This window comes from Coregonus clupeaformis, chromosome 3, assembly GCF_020615455.1.
Source record: "Coregonus clupeaformis isolate EN_2021a chromosome 3, ASM2061545v1, whole genome shotgun sequence".
NCBI classification, from domain to species: domain Eukaryota; kingdom Metazoa; phylum Chordata; class Actinopteri; order Salmoniformes; family Salmonidae; genus Coregonus; species Coregonus clupeaformis.
The window spans coordinates 14,146,257-14,169,265 of record NC_059194.1 but is presented as its reverse complement, the minus strand read 5'-3'; the positions used below and the strand labels follow the sequence as shown (position 1 = coordinate 14,169,265).

General features: G+C 41.8%; 1 protein-coding gene across 3 annotated transcripts in view; it reads left to right on the top strand.

The window, feature by feature from the left end:
* The first annotated feature begins 200 nt into the window (after positions 1-200).
* Positions 201-23,009, top strand: part of LOC121540806 (ecto-NOX disulfide-thiol exchanger 2) — a 284,655-nt gene continuing 261,846 nt past the window's right edge. The window contains exons 1-2 of one of the 3 annotated variants that reach the window (XM_041849924.2): positions 202-377; positions 11,455-11,499. The gene's annotated coding sequence lies outside the window, so the exon portion shown is untranslated. Of the gene's footprint in view, positions 378-11,454; positions 11,500-23,009 lie in introns of all 3 variants that reach the window. The other 2 variants (XM_041849939.2, XM_041849916.2) reach the window with 2 other exon arrangements.

Genomic DNA, 23,009 nt, shown 5'->3' with positions numbered 1-23,009 from the left:
AGACAATATTTAGTGTTATGATCAATGCCACCTTTCAGCATGAAAAGAGCATGGATTTTCTCTCCACGTGGTTCTCCGACAGAGGGCGCTATTACGCCTTCGACAAGTACGTGTTGTTGTCCTCCGGGTTCCCATAAATCTATTTTGTAGTTTATTTTGGCACAGACTTTAACCCAGAAGTAAAATCTCGCGTAATTTGGTCAGCTGACACACTGGACAGGACCGTTGCTTGCATCAAAGATAGTTAACTCTGTGCCGCTTGCATCGTGCTATACCTTAGTGGCGTGCAAAGCTATTAGCTAGTAACAGAGAAAAGAAGAAAGATCCGGGAAAGGGGTGTCGTCTGAAAGCTGGAAACTGTGAAAGGAACAACTGAAGTAAGAAACTTTTAGTGAACATAAATATCGTTATCACTATTCCGCTGTTATAGCATTAGCTGGTTAACTTCCGCGTGTGTAGGTAGCTAACGATAGCTAGCTAACGTAGTTAAGTCACAAACCCAGCCAACTAACGTTAGCTAGCTAATAACTCGAGGAACGTTTATGTGGTTGGTAGCTAACTAGAAGGCATAGCCCATGCAATATTTCTCGCAGTTCGCATAAATTGGGTTATCTGGTTATCTAACGTTACCTCACAGATGGCAATGAGGGTTAATTATACAAATCCTTGGTTACCTAGCTACGTAGCTAGCTAACGTTAGCATGAAGACCGTAGCAAACGTTTCGCAACGGATACCGTTTACTCCAAACTGAAAATGTTTTGGAAAGAGAACTAGTTTTCTATTGGACAAATTCAGGTAGGCCCCTCCCAGTTTAATTATGTTAGCTTCCGTTTGGTTCCTAGTGAATACCTTCGTCGAAAATATACAAGACAACGTCGTCACAAATCTGGGACCAGCGCCCATAGAGATCCTATTCCTAATTATATACCAGCGTCCTTGCTAACGACCAGTGACGTTGCTAATTAGCATAGTTGGACCCTCTGGCACAGGAATATAAATCTATAGAAACAATGCGATGTAACAGAATGTCTAGATTTAGAACAATATTCAAAATTCTAAAATATATATCTGGCTGGTCCCATTGTTGCAAAGAGTTATGGGATATTAGAATATCGTTGTCTTAACCTTTGTCATCTTCAACCTAGGTGAAATGCTGGTCTCTACCTGGTTGTTTATTTTATTTAACCTTTATTTAACCAGGTAAGCCAGTTGAGAACAAGTTCTCATTTACAACTGCGACCTGGCCAAGATAAAGCAAAGTAGTGCGATTAAAAACAACAACACAGAGTTACATATGGGGTAAAACAAAACATAAAGTCAAAAATACAACAGAAAATATAAATACAGTGTGTTCAAATGTAGCAAGTTATGGAGGTAAGGCAATAAATAGGCCATAGTGCAAAATAATTACAATTAGTATTAACACTGGAGTGATCGATGTGCAAGAGATGATGTGCAAATAGAGATACTGGGGTGCAAAATAAATAACAATATGTTGATGAGGTAGTTGGGTGGGCTAATTTCAGATGGGCTGTGTACAGGTGCAGTGATCGGTAAGGTGCTCTGACAACTGACGCTTAAAGTTAGTGAGGGAGATAAGAGTCTCCAGCTTCAGAGATTTTTGCAATTCGTTCCAGTCATTGGCAGCAGAGAACTGGAAGGAATGGCGGCCAAAGGAGGTGTTGCCTTTGGGGATGACCAGTGAGATATACCTGCTGGAGCGCATACTACGGGTGGGTGTTGCTATGGTGACCAATGAGCTAAGATAAGGCGGGGATTTGCCTAGCAGTGATTTATAGATGGCCTGGAGCCAGTGGGTTTGGCGACAAATATGTAGTGAGGACCAGCCAACAAGAGCGTACAGGTCACAGTGGTGGGTAGTATATGGGGCTTTGGTGACAAAACGGATGGCACTGTGATAGACTACATCCAATTTGCTGAGTAGAGTGTTGGAGGCTATTTTGTAAATGACATCGCCGAAGTCAAGGATCGGTAGGATAGTCAGTTTTACGAGGGCATGTTTGGCAGCATGAGTGAAGGAGGCTTTGTTGCGAAATAGGAAGCCGATTCTAGATTTAACTTAGGATTGGAGATGCTTAATGTGAGTCTGGAAGGAGAGTTTACAGTCTAACCAGACACCTAGGTATTTGTAGTTGTCCACATACTCTAGGTCAGACCCGTCGAGAGTAGTGATTCTAGTCGGGTGGGCGGGTGCCAGCAGCGTTCGATTGAAGAGCATGCATTTAGTTTTACTAGTGTTTAAGAGCAGTTGGAGGCTACTGAAGGAGTGTTGTATGGCATTGAAGCTCGTTTGGAGGTTTGTTAAGTGTCCAATGAAGGGCCAGATGTATACAAAATGGTGTCGTCTGTGTAGAGGTGGATCTGAGAGTCACCAGCAGCAAGAGCGACATCATTGATATACACAGAGAAAGAGTCGGCCCAAGAATTGAACCCTGTGGCACCCCCATAGAGACTGCCATAGGTCCAGACAACAGGCCCTCCGATTTGACACACTGAACTCTATCTGAGAAGAAGTTGGTGAACCAGGCGAAGCAGTCATTTGAGAAACCAAGGCTATTTAGATTTAGCCAATAAGAATGCGGTGGTTGACAGAGTCGAAAGCCTTGGCCAGGTCGATGAAGACGGCTGCACAGTACTGTCTATTATCGATCGCGGTTATAATATCGTTTAGGACCTGGAGCGTGGCTGAGGTGCACCCATGACCAGCTCGGAAACCGGATTGCATAGCGGAGAAGGTACGGTGGGATTCGAAATGGTCTGTGATCTATTTGTTAACTTGGCTTTCAAAAACTTTCGAAAGGCAGGGCAGGATGGATTTGGTCTGTAACCGTTTGGATCTAGAGTGTCACCCCCTTTGAAGAGGGGGATGACCGCGGCAGCTTTCCAATCTCTGGGGATCTCAGACGTTACGAAAGAGAGGTTGAACAGGCTAGTAATAGGGGTTGCGACAATTTCGGCAGCTAGTTTTAGAAAGAAAGGGTCCACATTGTCTAGCCCAGATGATTTGTAGGGGTCCAGATTTTGCAGCTCTTTCAGAACATCAGCTGTCTGAATTTGTGTGAAGGAGAAGCGGGGGGGGCATGGGCAAGTTGCAGCGGAGGGTGCAGAGCTGGTGGCCGGGGTAGTGGTAGCCAGGTGGAAAGCATGGCCAGCCGTAGCAAAATGCTTGTTGAAATTCTCGATTATTGTAGATTTATCGGTGGTGATAGTGTTTCCTAGCCTCAGTGCAGTGGGCAGCTGGGAGGAGGTGCTCTTATTCTCCATGGACTTTACAATTTCTCTTTGAAAAAGCTAGTCTTGGCTTTCCTAACTGCTTGTGTATATTGGTTCCTAACTTCCCTGAAAAGTTGTATATCGCGGGGGCTATTCGATGCTAATGCAGTACGCCACAGGATGTTTTTGTGCTGGTCAAGGGCAGTCAAGTCTGAGGAGAACCAGGGGCTATATCTGTTCTTCGTTCTGTATTTTTTGAATGGGGCATGTTTATTTAAGATTGAGAGGAAATTACTTTTAAAGAACAACCAGGCATCCTCTACTGACGGAATGAGATCGATATCCATCCAGGATACCTGTGCCAGGTCAATTAGGAAGGCCTGCTCGCTAAAGTGTTTTAGGGAGCGTTTGACAGTGATGAGGGGTGGTCGTTAGACCGCGGACCCATTATGGATGCAGGCAATAAGGCAGTGATCGCTGAGATCCTGGTTGAAGACAGCGGAGGTGTATTTAGAGGGTAATTTAGTCAGGATGATATCTGTGAGGGTGCCCATGTTTATGGATTTATGGTTGTACCTGGTAGGTTCCTTGATAATTTGTGTGAGATTGAGGGCATCTAGTTTGGATTGTAGGATGGCCAGGGTGTTAAGCATATCCCAATTTAGGTCACCAAGCAGTACAAACTCTGAGGATAAATGGTGGTCAATCAATTCACATATGGTGTCCAGGGCACAGCTGGGGGCTGATGGGGGTCTGTAGCAAGTGGCAACAGTGAGAGACTTATTTCTGGAAAGGTGGATTTTAGAAGTAGAAGCTCAAACTGTTTGGGCTCAGACCTGGATAGTATGATAGAGCTCTGCAGGCTATTTCTATAGTAGATTGCAACTCCACCCCCTTTGGCAGTTCTATCTAGACGGAAAATGTTGTAGTTGGGGATGGACATTTCAGAATTTTTGGTGGCCTTCCTAAGCCAGGATTCTGACACTGCTAGAACATCAGGGTTGGCGGAGTATGCTAACGCAGTGAATAACTCAAACTTAGGAAGGAGGCTTCTGATGTTAACGTGCAGAAAACCAAGGCTTTTACAGTTACAGAAGTCAACAAATGATAGCTCCTGGGGAGTAGGAGTGATACTGGGGGCTGCAGGGCCTGGGTTAGCCTCTTCATCACCAGAGGAACAGAGGAGGACTAGAATAAGGATACGGCTAAAGGCTTTAAGAACTGATCTTCTAGTGCGTTGGGTACAGAGAATAAAGGGGGCAGATTTCCGGGCGTTGTAGAATAGATTCAGGGCATTATGTACAGACAAGGATAGGATATAGAAGGATATGAGTACAGTGGAGGTAAACCTAAGCGTTGGGTAACAATGAAAGAGATGGCATCACTGGAGGCACCGATTGAGCTGGTCTCTGCGTGTATGGGGGGTGGAACAAAGGAACTATTTGAGGCAGTTTGAGAGGGACTTGGGGTTCTACAGTGAAATTGTATAATAACAACTAACTGGAACAGCAATAGGTGTTATTAGAGAGAGCTAAGACAACAACTGGTAATGGCGATAAAGTTTGGGCTGAGGCTAAACAGATAAACAGGACAGGGTACCATGTAAAGGAACAGTCCAGCAGGCATCAGCTGTGCAGCTGAGTGATCATAAGGTCCAGTGAACAGCAATATGTGAGTCCAAGAGCAGTTCGAATTGGTACTACAGCACAGCGATCAGGAAGCACGCCTGTCGTTTGCGTGTGCTAGCGGGCCGGGGCTAGCAGATGGATCTTCGTGGTCATCGCAACGGGAAGCCTGTTGAAACCACAGACGATTACGTCGGCAGACCAGTCGTGATGGATCGGCGGGGCTCCGTGTCGACTCTAGGAGGTCCCGTCCGATTGACAGAGAGGTAGATAGCCGGGAGATGTGCCTGACTCAAGGCTAGCTCAAGGCTGATTAGCCAACAACAACATTCATTTGGTTGCAGCTAGCTAGTTGCGATTATCCAGTGTTAAAGGTCCAGTGATTCAGTTATTCCGGCAGAAAATCCAATAGGTTCTGGGTCGATAACACGCTGTGCAGACAGTGCAGACTGGCCGATAATAGTCCAGGCTGGAGCTGGCTGGTAGGTAGTGCAGGCCACGGACAATGGTGAAAAAACCGCTAACGGTGGCTAATAGCAAGTAGCTGGCTACTCCCGTCCGGTAGACAGAGAGGTAGATAGCCGGGATATGGGCCTGCTCGAGGCTAGCTCGAGGCTAACTGATGCTTGCTTCAGGGGCAGTGGTGATTAGCCTACAGCAACATCCATTCGACATCCATTCGGTTGCGGCTAGCTAGTTGCGATCCGGTGTTAAGGTCCAGTTATTCCGGCAGAAAATCTGATGTTCTGGGTGAAAACCGCTAACGGTGGCAAATAGCAAGTAGCTAGTTAGCTGGCTGGCTAGTTTCAACTGGAGATTCTAGATAAAGGTGAGTAAATAATAGAATCTGTTCCACATTGAGTGAGGCGGGTTGCAGGAAAGTATATTTAGTAGAAGGATGAAAAGTGTGATAGGGAAATATATACGTAAAATACTAAAAAACAGGCTATTTACATTGACACACAAGAGAACACGACCGCACTGCTACGTCATCTTGGAATTCTGCTGGCTAGCAAAGAACCCATATGACAGAAAAGTGCAGACAGTGAGGCTTGGTACAGGCTAGTACTAGGTACCATAATATTGGTTTATGGCTAAGGCTAATGCTACCTCCTGCTGGGATAGCATTTGGTTCTTGAGCTAGCTTTCCGACTGTTTCAATATTTACCAGCTAGTTACCTAAACTAAAACAAAGTAGCTAGCTAGCTATGACCTTTCTAACCCATTATCTGCTATACCTAGTGTGAAAATGTATGCACTCTGGATAAGAGCGTCTGCTAAATGACTAAAATGTTAATGTAAAATGTGTGTGAGAGAGACTGAAACAGAGACAGGGAGACTGTACCAGGAGGACTGACATACAAACTTGTTATTCATACGGAGGAGAGTTTTGTAACCTAGCAACACAAGAAAAGCCCCTTACTCACAGCCATCATCAGTTCAAGGCGGCCAAGAGGACTCACTGTCTGAACAGATAAGCAACTGTTGTCTTTTAATGATTCACGTAAGCCCACGGCGCATCAGAGGTAATGATGATGATCTCTGTGCTCATGAATGTGGGTATAATCTTGTTTACCTCTCGCAGGCCTGATGTTATGTTTCAGGTTTTTCGTTTTAATGTCACCTGCACAAGTACAGTGAAATGCCTTTCTTGCAAGCTCTAAACCCAACCTAAAAATAACATAAGGTAGAACAAAAACACACAAGAAATAAGAACATGAGAAGTAAGTAAGCTATATACAGGGTCAGTTCTAATACCATATTTAAAATGTGCAGGGTTAGTGGAGTGATAGACGTTGATATGTATAGGGGTAAGGTCACTAGGTATTTTATTAGTAAATTTGTAAGTCGCTCTGGATAAGAGCGTCTGCTAAATGACGTAAATGTAAATAAGTCGCTCTGGATAAGAGCGTCTGCTAAATGACGTAAATGTAATTAGGATCCCCATTAGCTGTTGCAAAAGCAGCAGCTACTCTTCCTGGGGTCCACACGAAACATGACATAATACAGAATATTTAATAGAGAAGAACAGCTCAAGGACAGAACTACATCAATTAAAAAATTGCACACGTAGCCTACATATCAATACATACACACAAACTATCAAGGTCAAATAGGGAAGAGGTGTTGTGCCGTGAGGTGTTGCTTTATCTGTTTTTTTTAAACCAGGTTTGCTTTCATTTGAGCAGTATGGGATGGAAGGGAGTTCCATGCAATAATGGCTCTATATAATACTGTACGCTTTCTAGAATTTGTTTTGGATTTGGGGACTGTGAAAAGACCCCTGGTGGCATGTCTGGTGGGGTAAGTGTGTTTGTGTCAGATCTGTGTGTAAGTTGACTTTGCAAACAATTTGGAATTTTCAACACATTAATGTTTCTTATAAAAAGATGTGACGCTGTCAGTCTCTCCTCAACTCTTAGCCAAGAGAGACTGGCATGAATAGTATTTATATCAGCCCTCTGATTACAATGAAGAGCAAGACGTGCCACTCTGTTCTGGGCCAGCTGCAGCTTAACTAGGTTTTTCCTTGCAGCACTCGACCACACGACTGCACAATAATCAAGATAAGACAAAATTAGAGCCTGCAGGACTTTCTTTTTGGAGTGCGGTGTCATAAAAGCAGAGCATCTCTTTATTATGGACAGTCCTCTCCCCATCTTTACAACCATTGAATCTATATGTTTTGACCATGACAGTTTACAATTTAAGGTAACACAGTCATTTAATCACCTCAACTTGTTCAACAGCCACAACATTCATTACCGCTTTACTACTCTTGGGTAGCGGAATGACTTTGGCATCCCTCCAGGCCTGAGACTTTCCTCTAGGCTCAGATTAAATATATGAAAGATAGGAGTTGCTATAGAGTCAGCTACCATCCTCAGTAGCTTTCCATCTAACTTGTCAATGCCAGGAGGTTTGTCATTATTGATCAATAACAATTTTCCCTCCTCTCCCAAACTAACTTTACACAAATATAACTGGCAAGGCTTTTCTTTCGTTATTTGTTTTTTTTATGCATGAGTACGATGGCTTACTGTTCGTTGTTGGCATTTCCTGTCTAAGTTTGCCCACTTTGCCAATGAAGTAATCATTAAAATAATTGGCAACATCAAATGGTTTTGTGATGAATAAGCCATCTGATTTGATGAAAGACTGAGTTGTATTTGTGTTTCTGCCCATAATTTCATTTAAAGTACTCACGTTTTTTCCATCATTCTTTATATAATTGATCTTGGCTTCATAATACAATTTCTTATTTTTGTTGAGTTTAGTCACATAATTTCTCAATTTGCAGTAAGTCAGCTAGTCAGATGTGCAGCCAGACTTATTAGCCACTCCTTTTGCCCCATCTCTTTCAACCATAGTTTTTTCAATCCACATGGAGCGTTAACAGTTCTAACAATCAGTTTCTTAACAGGTGCATGTTATCAATAATTGGAAGAAGCAATTTCATAAATTCAGCAAGTGAAGTGTCTGGATGCTCCTTATTAATCACATCAGATCAACAAATATTTTTTACATCATCCACATAAGTCACAGCAAAATCTTTTGTATGATCTCTTATACACTATTTTAGGCCCAGCTTTCGGAACCTTTGCTTTCCTGGATATAGCCACTATATTGTGATGAATGCATCCAATGGGTACGGATACAGCTTTAGAACAAAGTTCTATAGTATTAGTAAAAATGTGATCAATACATGTGGATGATCTTGTTCCTGTAGTGTTTGTAAACACCCTGGTAGGTTGATTAATAACTTGAACCAGATTTCAGACACTGGTTACAGTAAGAAGCTTCCTCTTGAGCATACAGCTTGATGAAAACCAGTCAATATTCAGGTCCCAAAGAAAGTAGACCTCTCTGTTTAAATCACATACACTATCAAGCATCTCGCACATATTATTTAGATACTGACTGTTAGCACTTGGTGGCCTATAGAAACACCCCAAAAGAAAAGGCTTTAGATGTGCCAAGTGAACCTGCAACTACAACACTTCAATAACACTTGACATAAGATCTTCTCTAAGCATTACAGGTATATGGCTCTGAATATATATATATATATATATACACAGCAACACCTCCCCATAAGCATTCCTGTCTCTTCTATAGATGTTATATCCTTATATTGCTATAGTGAGTCTCAGAAATGGCTAATATATGAATGTTATCTGATGTTAGGGACCAGTATGGAAAAAAAAAAATATATATATGTGTATTCACTAACTGTAAGTCGCTCTGGATAAGAGCGTCTGCTAAATGACCTTATTTCTAAGGATACATATATTAATATGGCTATTTTCAGCCCTTTCCTGTGTAGCTTATCAGAGACATATTATGGAAAAGAGCAAACAAAGCAATAAAAAATAAAAAATACATTCAGCAGTCCATTAATCAGTTAGTGTGTGTATGCTGCAGGGTTGAAGCTACTGTAGACTCTTAAGATACTACATACGAACCCATAGGCTCTCATCCCTTCCATGCTTTTGGGAGGAAGGGTGGAAAATGAGCTTGTCATAGCGAATGTAAGCAATGTCCCCACACGCTCTCGCTGGGATAAGTTATTTCCTCAGCTTCTGGATAGTCCTCCTTTAGGAAGATATATGTTCCTTTCAAGTTCTTGGCTCTTACTAGAACAGCTACCTTGTCCTTGAACATCAGGAACTTGCCCACTATCGGCCTGGGCTGGTGGTGGGTTTTCCAGTTCTGTGGGCGCGCATCAGGATATATGATAAACGCAGCAGCAGTGTAAATTGTGTGTGCGCGTGTGTAGAGTCAATATAAGTGTGTGTGTGTGTTGGAGTGTCATTGTGTCCGAGTGTGTTGAGTCCTGTGAGTGTGCATAGAGAGCAGTGCAAAACTAAAATGCAAGCGTCAAGTCAGATGTTCTGTGTAGCCATTTTGTTAGCTTTTTAGCAGTCTTATGACTTAAGGATAGAGCAGGGTTCCCCAACTGGTGGCCTGCGGGTGGTTGTATTTGGCCCCACAAGCTTTCTGAGCAAATAATAATATTTTATTTTTTACATAAGACTGTAAAAACACCAGGAAATCAGCGCCAAGTGATTTTAATTTCAGAAATCTGTTCCCAAGTATTCTCACATAAGAGAGACGTGATCGTATACAAATGTAAGCAAGGTTGAAAATGATTGTTTTAGTCAATCATTTAATCTTCTATTTCGATTTGTCTATTTTGATTTCTATTTTATTCAGTTTTTTTCTTAGGCTTGCTTAATTTTGTCAAATGTCCATTCAATGGAACTGATACACATGGGAAGGAAGCAACATTTTTTCTAATTGTTAAAGATTTTCTAAAACAGTTTTATTGGCGGTTCTATGGCCTATCTTACTGTGTTATCTGTGTTATACGCTGACTAACATTGTAATTGTTTAGTTCAGGATTGAAAGTGATAGCTAAATGGCCTAATTGAGTTTCTCAGTGTACCGTTTCAGGCCTCTGACATCTAGCATCAACCAGGGAGTCTGGAGTCTGGACCTCCTATAGTGTAAAGTCACAGTCGTGTTCTATAACAGGGTTCCCAAACTGGTTTTATTTGGCCCACATGCTTTCTGAGCAAAAAACAACACTTTAATTATTATTTTTTCTACAAAAGACTGTTAAAAACCAGGAAATCAGCTCCAAGTGATTTCAATTTAAGTATTCTCACACATAATAGAGGGACACGTGATCGTATACAAATGTAAGCCAGGTTTAATGATTGTTTTAGTCAAACATCTTTTGGGGCTTCTTGCGGTCAATTTGCAGTCTACTGAATCTAGTTGATGATCCCTGGGATAGAGGCTGTTGAGGAGCCTGCTGGTATCCGACTTGATGCACCTGTACCGCTTGCTGTGCGGAAGCAGAGAGAACAGTCTATGGCTTGGGTGGCTGGTGTCTTTAACGATTTTCCGGGCCTTCCTTTCACACCGCCTGATATAGACATCCTGGAAGGCAGGGAGCTCGGCACAGTTATGTTTCCTAGAATTCAGGCGAAATGGATCTAATCACTGGATTGTGATAAGTGTCGCTGGTACTGTGTTAGACATGTCTCTGTCGTAGAGCTTAAAGTTGCTTGTAATAAATAAACATTGCTGCTGATTGTGCCTCATTGCTGATTGTGCCTCATATGGAGAAGAGTTTTGTAACCTAGCAACACAAGAAAAGCGCCTTGCTCACAGGCATCAGTTCAAGGTGGTCAAGAGGACTCACTGTCTTAAAGGAAAGGGCATACTTAGTCAGTTGAACAACTGAATGCAATCAACTGAAATGTCTAACGCATTTAAACCAACCCCTCTGAACAGATGAGCAACTGTTTATATGCAATCAAAGGTGGTCTTTTAATGATTCACGTAAGCCCACGGTGCATGAGAGGTAATGATGATGAACTCTGTGCTCATGAATGTGGGTGTAATCCTGTTTACCTCTCGCAGGCCTGATGTTATGATTCCTAGAATGGATCTAATCACCAGATTGTGATGAGGGTCGCTGGTACTGTGTTAGAGACATGTCTCTGTCCTATAGCTAGTTGCTTGTAAGAAAGAAACATTGCTGCTGATTTTGCCTTGACTTCTATTTATTTTCCCCCTCAGCGTCACCTCAGAGAGTGTTGTACATCCAAGTGGGTATTTTGTGAGGTGAGTTTTTACATAATTTCCAGGGCTTGACATGAACTTATTTTGCCACTTGTTCTTTGGACAAGTAGGACAGATTTTATTTTTACTTGTCCAAAAGCTTAAGTCAATTGTCAAATTTAGTTTTGTAATCTGTTACACTAAGGGCCAAACATTTTATTGAAAATTGTGTTTAGTGATGCAAGGAGCCACTTTACAATATAAAATGCCTTATTAACATTATTTTACATTTTAGTCATTTAGCAGACTCTCTTATCCAGAGCGACTTACAGTTAGTGAGTGCATACATTTTCATACTGGCCCCCCGTGGGAAACGAACCCACAACCCTGGCGTTGCAAGCGCCATGCTCTAGGCTTATTTGCATATTGAAGCCTTTCAAAATACAACACTGCCTCTTTAAGTCTCTCCTGGAGGATGGCCACCCTTCATGGGCTATAAAATATTGCAAAGTTACAATTACAACCAAGTATGTTTTATGTATTTTTATAAAATAAGGGATGAAATGGCTAAAGTAGGCTACTTCAAAGCAAGGTAACTAACTAATGCTGCGTTTAGATGGTACGACTTAGATGGTAGTCTGCAAACTGGATGTCATTGTTTTCAATGAGAGCACGACGGTAAATGCCATTGAGGCTGGCGGTGAATGCGTTCAGCAGCCACGGTAGACGTGACTTGCCGCCAGAGTTCCAATATTTCAACTTTTGCCGTCTGCCGTAGCGTTATTTTCTACCGGATGTTGATTTGCACTGTTTGTTTACTGAAATGACCATAGTAACACATACTGTCTTGCTGGCTTGCTTTTGCGTCATCGTCTTTCTTGCTTTCTTGACCCACTATGCAGACTGGTATGACGGTTTTTGCGTCCCTCGTCTAATTGCAGCATAAGACATGTTTATCCATAAACCTGTACGTCTAAAATGTTCAGGTTTCAGGGGAGATCTATTGACCGCATGGGAGATATTTCTCAGTTAGGCTATTCTAATAATATATATTAAAGTTCTCAGTTTGACATGACCAATGTTGAATAGATGGGAATCCAAGCTTTCTAAGGGTGTCAGATGTATTTCTCAGCTCCCAATATAGGCGCCAGCGTGACTGTTTTACAACCGGAGTAGGCAAAGCATTGGTTTATTAACGTACTCCTTCATCAACTGCGTGTCGCCATTTGCGATTATTCCAGTGGAAAGTCTTTAGGACATGGGACATGACAATTACATTAATATATGATAGTGCTGACCCCATTTTGTCGACTGGTCGATTGTTTGGCCGATAGGCTGTTGGTCGACAAATATTTTTGGTTAGTTGAGCAGTTGCGAAAAATATTTTTTTTTACGGAAAGTCTTGATTGACGCATGTCTCGGTGGACTAATCCATTGCGGAGGCACACCATTATCACCAGTAGTACATTTTACCATTCATTCCCACAATTTCTAATCTACAATGTTAGTTTGGTTACCGTAATTTCTGTTAATGCATTTAATATATTATTATTACAGTCTTTTACATTTCCCATTGTCGGAGTGGACACGTTGTTTGCAGAGCGCACAACCTAGGCTACACTTGTGAGAAACAAGTTATATTTTTTTCATTCCTTTTACGAGCTGTCAATTTATTCATTGTTTTGTTTGGAGTGCTCCTGTTGATGTTGAGTAAGGACGTGCACCTGCTTATGCATAGAAGTAGGCCTAAGTGACCTGGCCTGCGTGCAAATGTAGGCTTATAAATGTGCCCATTTGGGGACTGATAGTATTTCTGATTGTCTTAACTCACTACTGCTAATGAGCTGTGGAGCTTCTCAAAGTAATTTTTTCTTCACCTCAAACAGCAAGTAAATCAAGTCTGTTTTTACATCCATTGAGTGACAATAGTTCCTCGATTTAGCCTGGTTGAAAAATCTTGATTAACCACTTGATGTGAAAGGGGAAAAAATGTAATGCTCTGATTCGGTGGAAACTCATAAAATAGGCCTACCTGATTACTTCTTATCCCTTGTGCAAATACAGCTGTCTGTCTGGAGAAAACACATATATGGAAAAATACCTGTTTTAACATTTTGACCAGTCGATTGGTCAACCAAGATTATTTTTTGTCGGGGACAGCCCTAATATATGATAATAGTTATCTACAGAGATAACTAGCCAGGCGACACTGTGTTGAGTTGGATATCTAGTTAATCATTATTTTATAAGCTAGGCCTACCTTCTGTAATATCTTCCTCTCTCCGCTGCCCCACTCGCACTAGCACACATGCAGCTGATGCACACATTACTTTTCCAGGATTTTCATGACGTACGAAGCCTGTTTGCTGACCAAATATGTGCTATAACTGTGCAAATAACTCACTAATTAGCAAAGAATATCAACAATTGTTCACACGTGGTTACATACGGATCTACTCTAAATAGCGCATCTCGCAACCGGGGATGACCGCTCTGCCTGTCAATGCAATAGCCTACAAAATCCTACTCTGTTACGCTCTGCAGAAATTGGGAGAACAGCAATACGTCGCATCCAGAGGACGCTGATCAAATTCTGATCAGAGTAATTGTTTAATGTGATTTTGAGATTTTTTTTTATTAATTTGTTTACTTGTCCTTTCGGACAACTCATCTATATTCTTATTTTACACCAATTTTTTTATTGTCCTGGACAAGCATATGTCAAGCCCTGATTTCTTCCAAAAGTGATATGTGCTGTGTTTGAAACTTGGTCTTGGTGCACTGCTTGGTGCATTGCTGTAGAATGAATCGACTCTGAAAACTTGCAGCACAGATAATGTCTTAAAGCGTACAGTATGTTAAAACTTTGAGGCTCTCAGTCCATTGTGTAAAACATAAATTAAAATTAAATTTAAAAAAGTACACATCCAGCATAGAAAAGTAAACCAGTTTTAATATCCAGTGCCTCTATGAAAAATGGCACTAGGGGCCATTAAATTGACTTTTCTTCTTCCATTTATTTTGATATTAAACTCTCAATGAAGTGCACTCTCATGTTGGTCTCTGAGAGCTCAATGCCGACTCCAGTAGGCTATATTATTGAACAGAACAGCAATTTATGCCACTGTAATATGGTTAATTGGGTAATTGTTATAGTAATAATTGAGTAAATTTATCGTGATATGAATTTTTGTCCATTTCGCCCAGCTCCAGTGTAAAATGTCATGGTAAAGGGGTTGAGGGGATTCAGTCTGTATTAAGATGCATACAGTGTCAGAGGCTAATGTCCATACTTCCCCACCCCACCCCACCCAACCATCCATCTGCCTGAGAATCAGGGTTTCCGTCAGGAAAATGTGCCGCCGGACATTTGACCGGTAGCATTTTAATTTAAAGGACATTTGATTAATTTACTGGACTTGTATGCATTGGGTGCGTAACCTGATTAGGGCGTCCACCCACGGTGCTCAGAATGACAGAAATCACATTTAGATTATGGTAATTCATATTCACAGAACATGCAACTTGCGGATGCAACAACACGTGTCCTTCTTACCGAATTCCAATGCACACTTTCAAGATGTTAGAATAACTGACACATTTACTTTTCCTCAGCCAACAAGATGAGTAACGAGCAGCAATATCACTAGCCTATGTCAATCTAGTATCCCCCATAGTAGAAACGTTTACCTTTTCTATTGGTCAGCTTGTCGTTCTGTGCGAGAAAGAAATAGCCTTTTCCAAACAGACTGGGACAGTTGTGGGACGATAGATCCCAAATTCATACAAAAACAACATTAAAAAGCAATGAGGCTGGTGCAACTGATCAGAACATTTAGCTTAAAATGTTGATATACTAATATTTCTTCGCATTATACGCTCAGCAAATAAATGCGCACAAGGCCATAGGCTACACGCGAATGTTCGTTCCATAATGCAATTAGCGAGAACCCTGTTGTCAAAAGCGTACCGCACATGCGTGGTTTCATGTGACTGAGATGAAAATATCCGTTAGAAATTTTAAAAGAGGGGAGATCTAATGATGCAACAACTAGCATGGGTTGCTAATATGACTAGGATTGAAAGAAAGGTGATTTGGAAACCAATAGAACATGAGAGAAATAGGCTACTGATTTCAATTGCATATGAAAGTCTCTTTATAAAATAATTGCCTCCACGTTTCTATGGTCAGATTTTACTTTGAAGCAAGGCAAGACATGCCTCATAATATGAATTAAAACATTCAGGTTTCAAACAATTTAAGTATGTTTTCAAAATGCATACTGCCTCCAGCTAATTGCTGAAGCCTGCCGTTGCCTATATGCACTTGAATGGCGAATTGAATACCAGTTGAGAAATTAAAATAGTAGCTCTTTTTAATCGTGGCCATCAAAACATTTTTTACACGCGATTGCATTTAGAATTTGTTACGCACTGATTGGGCTTTTAAAAGACCTTTCACTGCAGCAGCAACAAATGAGCTGTTTGAGAAGCTGTAGCAGCAGCTCTCGCACTGTGACAGATTTTCCGCTCATAGGCTCTGTATCTGTAGGCTGTACGCATGTAATAAACATAACTAACGAAAATGCACGCACCAATTTAATTCCACTTAATTATGCAAATTAACCTATAGACCGATAAGCATAGCCGGTCAAATGTATTTCCATCGACTGGTGTTTCCATGAAGGATTAAGCAAAAAAGCAATATTTTGTAATGCAATTATTTTTTTCCCCCAGACAATTGGCCAGTGACAGTTTTATTTATCGTCTTTTCATTTTTTTTATTGCCCAAAATCCGGCTATTACCGGCTAACGGAAACCCTGCTGAGAATAAATATAATCTTTCCTTTTGACGTTCAGCTGATAAAGAAATCAATGGAGCGCAGTATTGGTTAGTGCTTTGCATGGTAGGTTTGTGTGGGCATAATACTAAACAGTTCCTTACTGTCAAAAAAGAGCGTAGCCTACACCACACTGATTGTGTGAAGAAAATGAAAGTCATTTCTTTCTTTGAATAAACATTTTGACAGCCTCATTTGCATTAGGATAAGATATAAACATCTCTGCTTAAACTATTGCTACACCACATGCTCAAAAAGCAATTTATGGGTGTTGTAGCGTAAACCTTCCATAGTGGCTAGTAGATTAATTAGCTATTAGGGTAACAGTGCCATCTTAAATTGATGGCACAGCACAACTAGAAGCAGCAGCAGAAGAAGCAAGCAACCCATCCGTAATATGGCACATTCTGAATGTCAGTCACTGTGGGAACTTAAAGGACTTGAAAGCAGGGGGCTTTTAGACGACACTTGGGTAAATGCCTGGAAGACGAGCCTTTGATGGGGACACCAAAGTGGAAAGCTCGCATCCAGATGGAAATGCGTTGGATCATTACCCATGCAGCTCCGCAAAGACATTGATCTGCAGCAGTGCTCATGATAAGGTGAATTTCTCCTGAAATCGCCCGTCTTTGGAGAGATTTGAGGGATTAGTGGCTTGTTACTGGTAATGTCAGTGAAATATGGAGTCTCACTCCGGTCTGTAGATCTCAGTCCAATAATGAGGTAAAGTTTGTCCTCATTGGTCTAATCCTGAACACCTGACACGGAGTTCTGCTTCCAGAGGCACCTCTGTGATGGAGAGGTTAATCCTAACATGGATTCAATCTCGGGTTGGCCCTCGTCTGTGCTACTCTAAGGCCCTGTTGGCAAAAACACTAAATGTTAGTCACCATAATCGCCAGGCACACAGGAATGACGAGATGTGGTAAAGTACCGTGTGTTGCTCTCTAATCTAGAGAGGACAAGACGACATTGGCTAATCATAAGAATTTAAGAGAAACGGTCCTGTGTTTCAATGTTTTACGGTGTCGAGGCTGAAGCAGCTGAACTGCTGCAGAGCTGAGGTGACTCTGGGACAGACTCCAGTCTGTCTGTCAATAGAACCAGCTAGTGTCTACAGTTCTGTTCCCATGAGGCTGCATGAATTGGAAGAGCGCTGGGCAGCACTACCTTGGTGATGATCGAATGGGACAGAAAGCCCCAAATGCAGGACGATGCTCCATGACTGTCAGAGAGGAGCAATGGTTCCCCTGCTACTCATTCTGAATTAGACGTCCATGTAGAGCAAAGATAAACTCAAATTAAATCACAAAACCCTTTTCTCGTTATGCATGAGTTCCAGCTAAGAGAGAAATTATATTGTGTTACAGTTTATGTTGCCAGCCAAAAATTGAACAGAGCTTTAAAACACAAAGTTTGAACCCCAGCTGATAATTCTCTACAGGTGACTGCTGCCAGGGTTTGTAAATAAGTAGGATTAAATGCAAGGCATCTGGGGCTCTTTTTGTGTTTATAAGAAGATCTGTCTCTATTTATACTGTAGTCTGCTCTGGTCTCTTGTGTATAATACATCCACTTTAGCAGTGTGTGGGCCCGACCTGGTTTCCTCTGCAGATTTCTTTGTGAGCTGAGCAGTGGTCAGTTACTGCAGCAGCTGGATGTAATGGGAGCCTCTGGATCCATCATGTCAGCAGGTTCTGCTTCGTGAATCTGTGATTGATCAAGGGTGCAGGTGGCTCCATGACTGCACACTGCAACAATAATACATGACAGCATGTCACCGGATGTCCTGTTTTGTTGATGCATAGGGGTCATTTAATGACAGCTCTGGTTTTGGTGTCCTCACTGTCCAAATGGAGTAAGGTTACTCTTCTAGTCAGAAGAGCTGCAAGTGGATAGCCTTGCATTTGAAATTGGGATGTCAGCTAAATGTACCATACAAAATGAGCCTGCCACTAGCCTACGTTATGCAATGAGTTGCGACTGTCAGCAGCAGAGGATTAGCCATGCTCAATGCTGCTTTGTGCTGTAGCACTAACTACTCCAGTGTGACTAGGTCTCCTCAAGGACAGAAATCAATGGCTGTTATGTGTGATTGAGAGGCTGGTACAGAGCGCTCTCACACTTCTCAGTTGACTCATTAGGATTGTCTGTTAGCGGTTGTCATTATTTACCTAGGATGTGGATGTCTGCAATGTAAACCTACCCTTATTGGAATATGAGTTACAGGCCAAGTAAGATTTAGTTCTAATGAACCCGTTTGAATACTTTATGATAGGCTAACACTCCTAATTGGAGTGTTAGCCCTTCAAAGACTCAATCATGGACACTCTTACTGACAGTTGTGGCTGCTTCACGTAGAGTATTGTTGTCTCTACCTTCTTGCCCTTTGTGCTGTTGTCTGTGGCCAATAATGTTTGTACCATGTTTTGTGCTGATGCCATGTTGTGTTGCTACCATGCTGTGTTGTCATGTGTTGCTGCCATGCTATGTTGTCTTAGATCTCTCTTTAAATAGTGTCATGATGTGTGTTTTGTCCTATAGTTAGTTATTTTGTATTTTTTCTATCCCAGCCCTGTCCCCGCTGGAGGCCTTTTGGTAGGCTGTCATTGTAAATAATAACTTATTCTTAACTGGCTTGCATTAATGCAAAGTGGATACCGGTACAGCCTAGTGTAGGCTACTTTGCGTCTAGGTGGAGGAGACTGGAATCATAGAAGAATCTACTTTCACAGCCTAAGTTTTTACCGAAATGTCACAGAAACCCTGTTTGAGGCAATATTAGGGAAAGGTTTACTCCAGTGTTATTTCAATCTGAGCAGCTCCCGCAATGATTTAGTTAGACCTGCCCTGACTCTAAAGGAAGCAGTTCTCTTCGGCCCAAGGCCAATATGCAATACTTTGGCCTAGCTAGTATAATAATAATAATAATATGCCATTTAGCAGACGCTTTTATCCAAAGCGACTTACAGTCATGCGTGCATACATTTTTTTTTTGTGTATGGGTGGTCCCGGGGATCGAACCCACTACCTTGGCGTTACAAGCGCCGTGCTCTACCAGCTGAGCTACAGAGGACCAGTAGTAGATGCCATCACAATGTTGAAAGCATTTTCCTACATTTTGGCCAAAATTGTTTTTGTCCTACTCTTTGAGGAAGGTTGGCATTTCTCATTAAATATTTTGTTGACCCTCGAGGACATTCGCAAAATGAAAAAAAGAACAGATAAGAGAGAATAAGCCAATGTAACTAATCAATATACTTTTTTTCATAGTCTTTCCTTGTCTGTCATAGAAGCTAAACTAGCTCTGCACTCTGCAAAACATCACTGACACAAACTGTATCATAAGATTTAACTGTGGATACAATGGCATGATGACTGAATTTCCTGCAGCAAGCTAGACCCATTTGTTTAATCAACGGGGAGTCAGGGACACTGGAATCAATATGCTAACAATAATAGTTTAAAATTGTCTGATAAGCTGAGTCCTGTCTTCATAGCAGTTCTAATAATTGGCTTTAACAGTCACTGGACTGCAATAATGTGCTGCAGACCCTCTCCCATGGAGGGATGGTGAGAACTGTCAAACGAGACATGAGCTCCTCCGTTTAATTGGCCTCCCACTGGTTATTAGTGAGGGCTTCTGATCTGACTGGGCGATGGAGCGTTACCCAGACTAATGATCTGGAAGGTGCTGCTCCGTACCTGGAATGAGAGACGAAAGAGGTAGGTGGATCTCTTAAAGTTTGGACACCAAGTTGACCAAGAGGATATGCTGCTGACAGCTGTTGGCCTGCAATGTAGAATTTAGAGCCAGATTGCTCAATCAGTTTTGTTTGCTTTGTCTAGTGTGTGCAGAGTGGAGCTTTTAGTCATGGTGGACGCAGGTGGATGGTAAAGTTTGGAAAGTGAAATGGCAAGATGTCATAAGCTCATGTAATGTCTACTCTAGCCTGCCAGTTTTGTTGGCTTTGATCAATGTATAGTTTATGTTCCTCATGGCCGTACATAACACAGGTTGGCATTTATTGTCATGGATCTTGCCCTGGAGGCAGCTCTGCAGAGTGGCCTATAGCTGGCACAGCCACAGTCATAAAATCTGATTTTATACCTGACCTCCATCACACTGCTAACCCTAATGCCTAACCCTTGCCATAATCACACTGCTTACCCTTATACCTAACCCTAGCCACACTGCTAACCCTTATACCTAACCCTAGCCTTAATCACACTGCTAACCCTTATACCTAACCCTAGCCTTAACCACACTGCTAAACCTTATACCTAACCCTAGCCTTAATCACACTGCTAAACCTTATACCTAACCCTAGCCTTAATCACACTGCTAACCCTTATACCTAACCCTAGCCACACTGCTAACCCTTATACGTAACCCTTAATCACACTGCTAACTCTTATACCTAACCCTAGCCTTAACCACACTGCTAAACCTTATACCTAACCCTAGCCTTAATCACACTGCTAAACCTTATACCTAACCCTAGCCTTAATCACACTGCTAAACCTTATACCTAACCCTAGCCTTAATCACACTGCTAACCCTTATACCTAACCCTAGCCTTAATCACACTGCTAAACTTTTACCTAACCCTAGCCTAACACTGCTAAACCTTATACCTAACCCTAGCCTTAATCACACTGCTAAACTTTTACCTAACCCTAGCCTTAATCACACTGCTAAACCTTATACCTAACCCTAGCCTTAATCACACTGCTAAACTTTTACCTAACCCTAGCCTTAATCACACTGCTAAACCTTATACCTAACCCTAGCCTTAATCACACTGCTAAACTTTTACCTAACCCTAGCCTTAAATGAAGACCAAAAAGCTCATTTTTACAATATAACCAATTTTGACATCTTGCAGAAATCGCTCAGTTTTGCCTCCAAGGCAAGATTCATGACAAACGTCAACCTGCGTACATAACGTCCATCTAGACATGGCAAGCTAATCACAGTAACCCGATGTCAGGTGGTTAAGGCCCTCGTATGCGTTCATGTTTGATCACTATGGCGGAGAAAATGTCAGCATGCATATTTCATATTATGTAGATGAAGACATTTAGCAGGCATACTGACTGAATAATTCCCCCCTGGTGTCCGGAGGACTCCTGTTACACGGCTTCTATTCTACTCCCTTAAAGGATCTTGTTAAAAATAAATCTCCTTCAGAAGTTTCACCAGCTCCTCACTACCCTGGACATGAAAGGGACGGTAGCTGAAATGAAATGACAGTACTGGAGACAGTGTTCCTTCTCATCCTCAAAGATCTTCAAGGAGGGAGACATGGATGGATGAAACGGTATTAAACTAGGCCAAACTGTTGGACTGTTAATTGAATAATCTATTAGGCTACACATCAACAAGCCTATGTACTTACTGTGTTTGCAGGTCCCTCATTGTGCAGTTCATTAGGCTATGTTGGGACTTTTTGTTTTGCAATTATTTCTCATCACAACCCAGTATAATTTAACTCTCCTGTACAGCAAAACCAGAAACCATATCTGCCATCCCCTGGTGTCTTTTCCCATTTGGTGTTAAGCTGTGGTAAGTGCTTCTAGCCCCATGCTGTTGGGTCCTCACATCAGAGGTGAAGGGGTCTTGATTTCTAGTCTGCCAGAGGTGTGAAGTAAATTAATTTCATACTCCAAGCCTGAAAATTCTGGTCTTGCTAAGCAGCTTCTCTCACTGAGGTTGACAGGCGGACTGCACTCTTCTCCAGAGTATTCCAGCACAGGAAATACTGCAGTGTTCTCCACAGTCAAACTACATCACATATTAGGCCTAGTACATCATACCAGAACAATATTCAGGAATGCTTCATGTGTGGATGCAGAGTGAACAGTCACTATCAGAAAAGGAAAGGAGCCTCTCTGTGATGATGACCTTGGTGCTGAAAACACCTTAGGCCATAACCCTGTGACTGGGGGACCTCATATACTCATAAACAACATATTTGTCATGTGGTCAGTTAGTCAATGTTGGTGCTGATTTGTATTTTTGCTGGTGGAATTGAACCATCAGTACCGGTGATGCATTTGGAGATCTCTTGACACAAATGACAAGAAGATCATCGCTGTCTCTATCTATTCTGGTATAGCCTGTCCAACATGCATTACTAAGAGGACATCTTCATGATCCTCTGTGTGGTCCTCTGTAGCTCAGCTGGTAGAGCACGGCGCTTGTAACGCCAAGGTAGTGGGTTCGATCCCCGGGACCACCCATACACAAAAAATAATAATGTATGCACGCATTACTGTAAGTCGCTTTGAATAAAAGCGTCTGCTAAATGGCATATTATTTATTATTATTATTCAACCTAATTGAAGTTGGCATTGCCTTCTTTCATGGTGGAGAGGATTTGTCATCACCTGAAATGCGATTATGGTTGTTGTCTTGGTATTTAAAGTTAATTTTGAGTTCTATGAACGATCAGCCTTAATTCATACTTTTCTTCCTTTGATATGTGATCCACCTGGGTCGTCTGCATGCCACAAGACTGTTAGGCTGCTGAGATCAATCCTAGGCATTAACTTGAGATGCAAACACAAGTCTTCCAGTCTTCAGCAAAGTTAGCTTACCAGTATTTATAATGTCAACAGAAAGGTGAAAGTTATTGGATGAAATCAGTTTGGCTAATCCCCTCTCGTCTATGTGCTGTGAAGTGCAGATGGTAATTGCCGTCCCCCACTGTCAGGACTGCTGGTTTA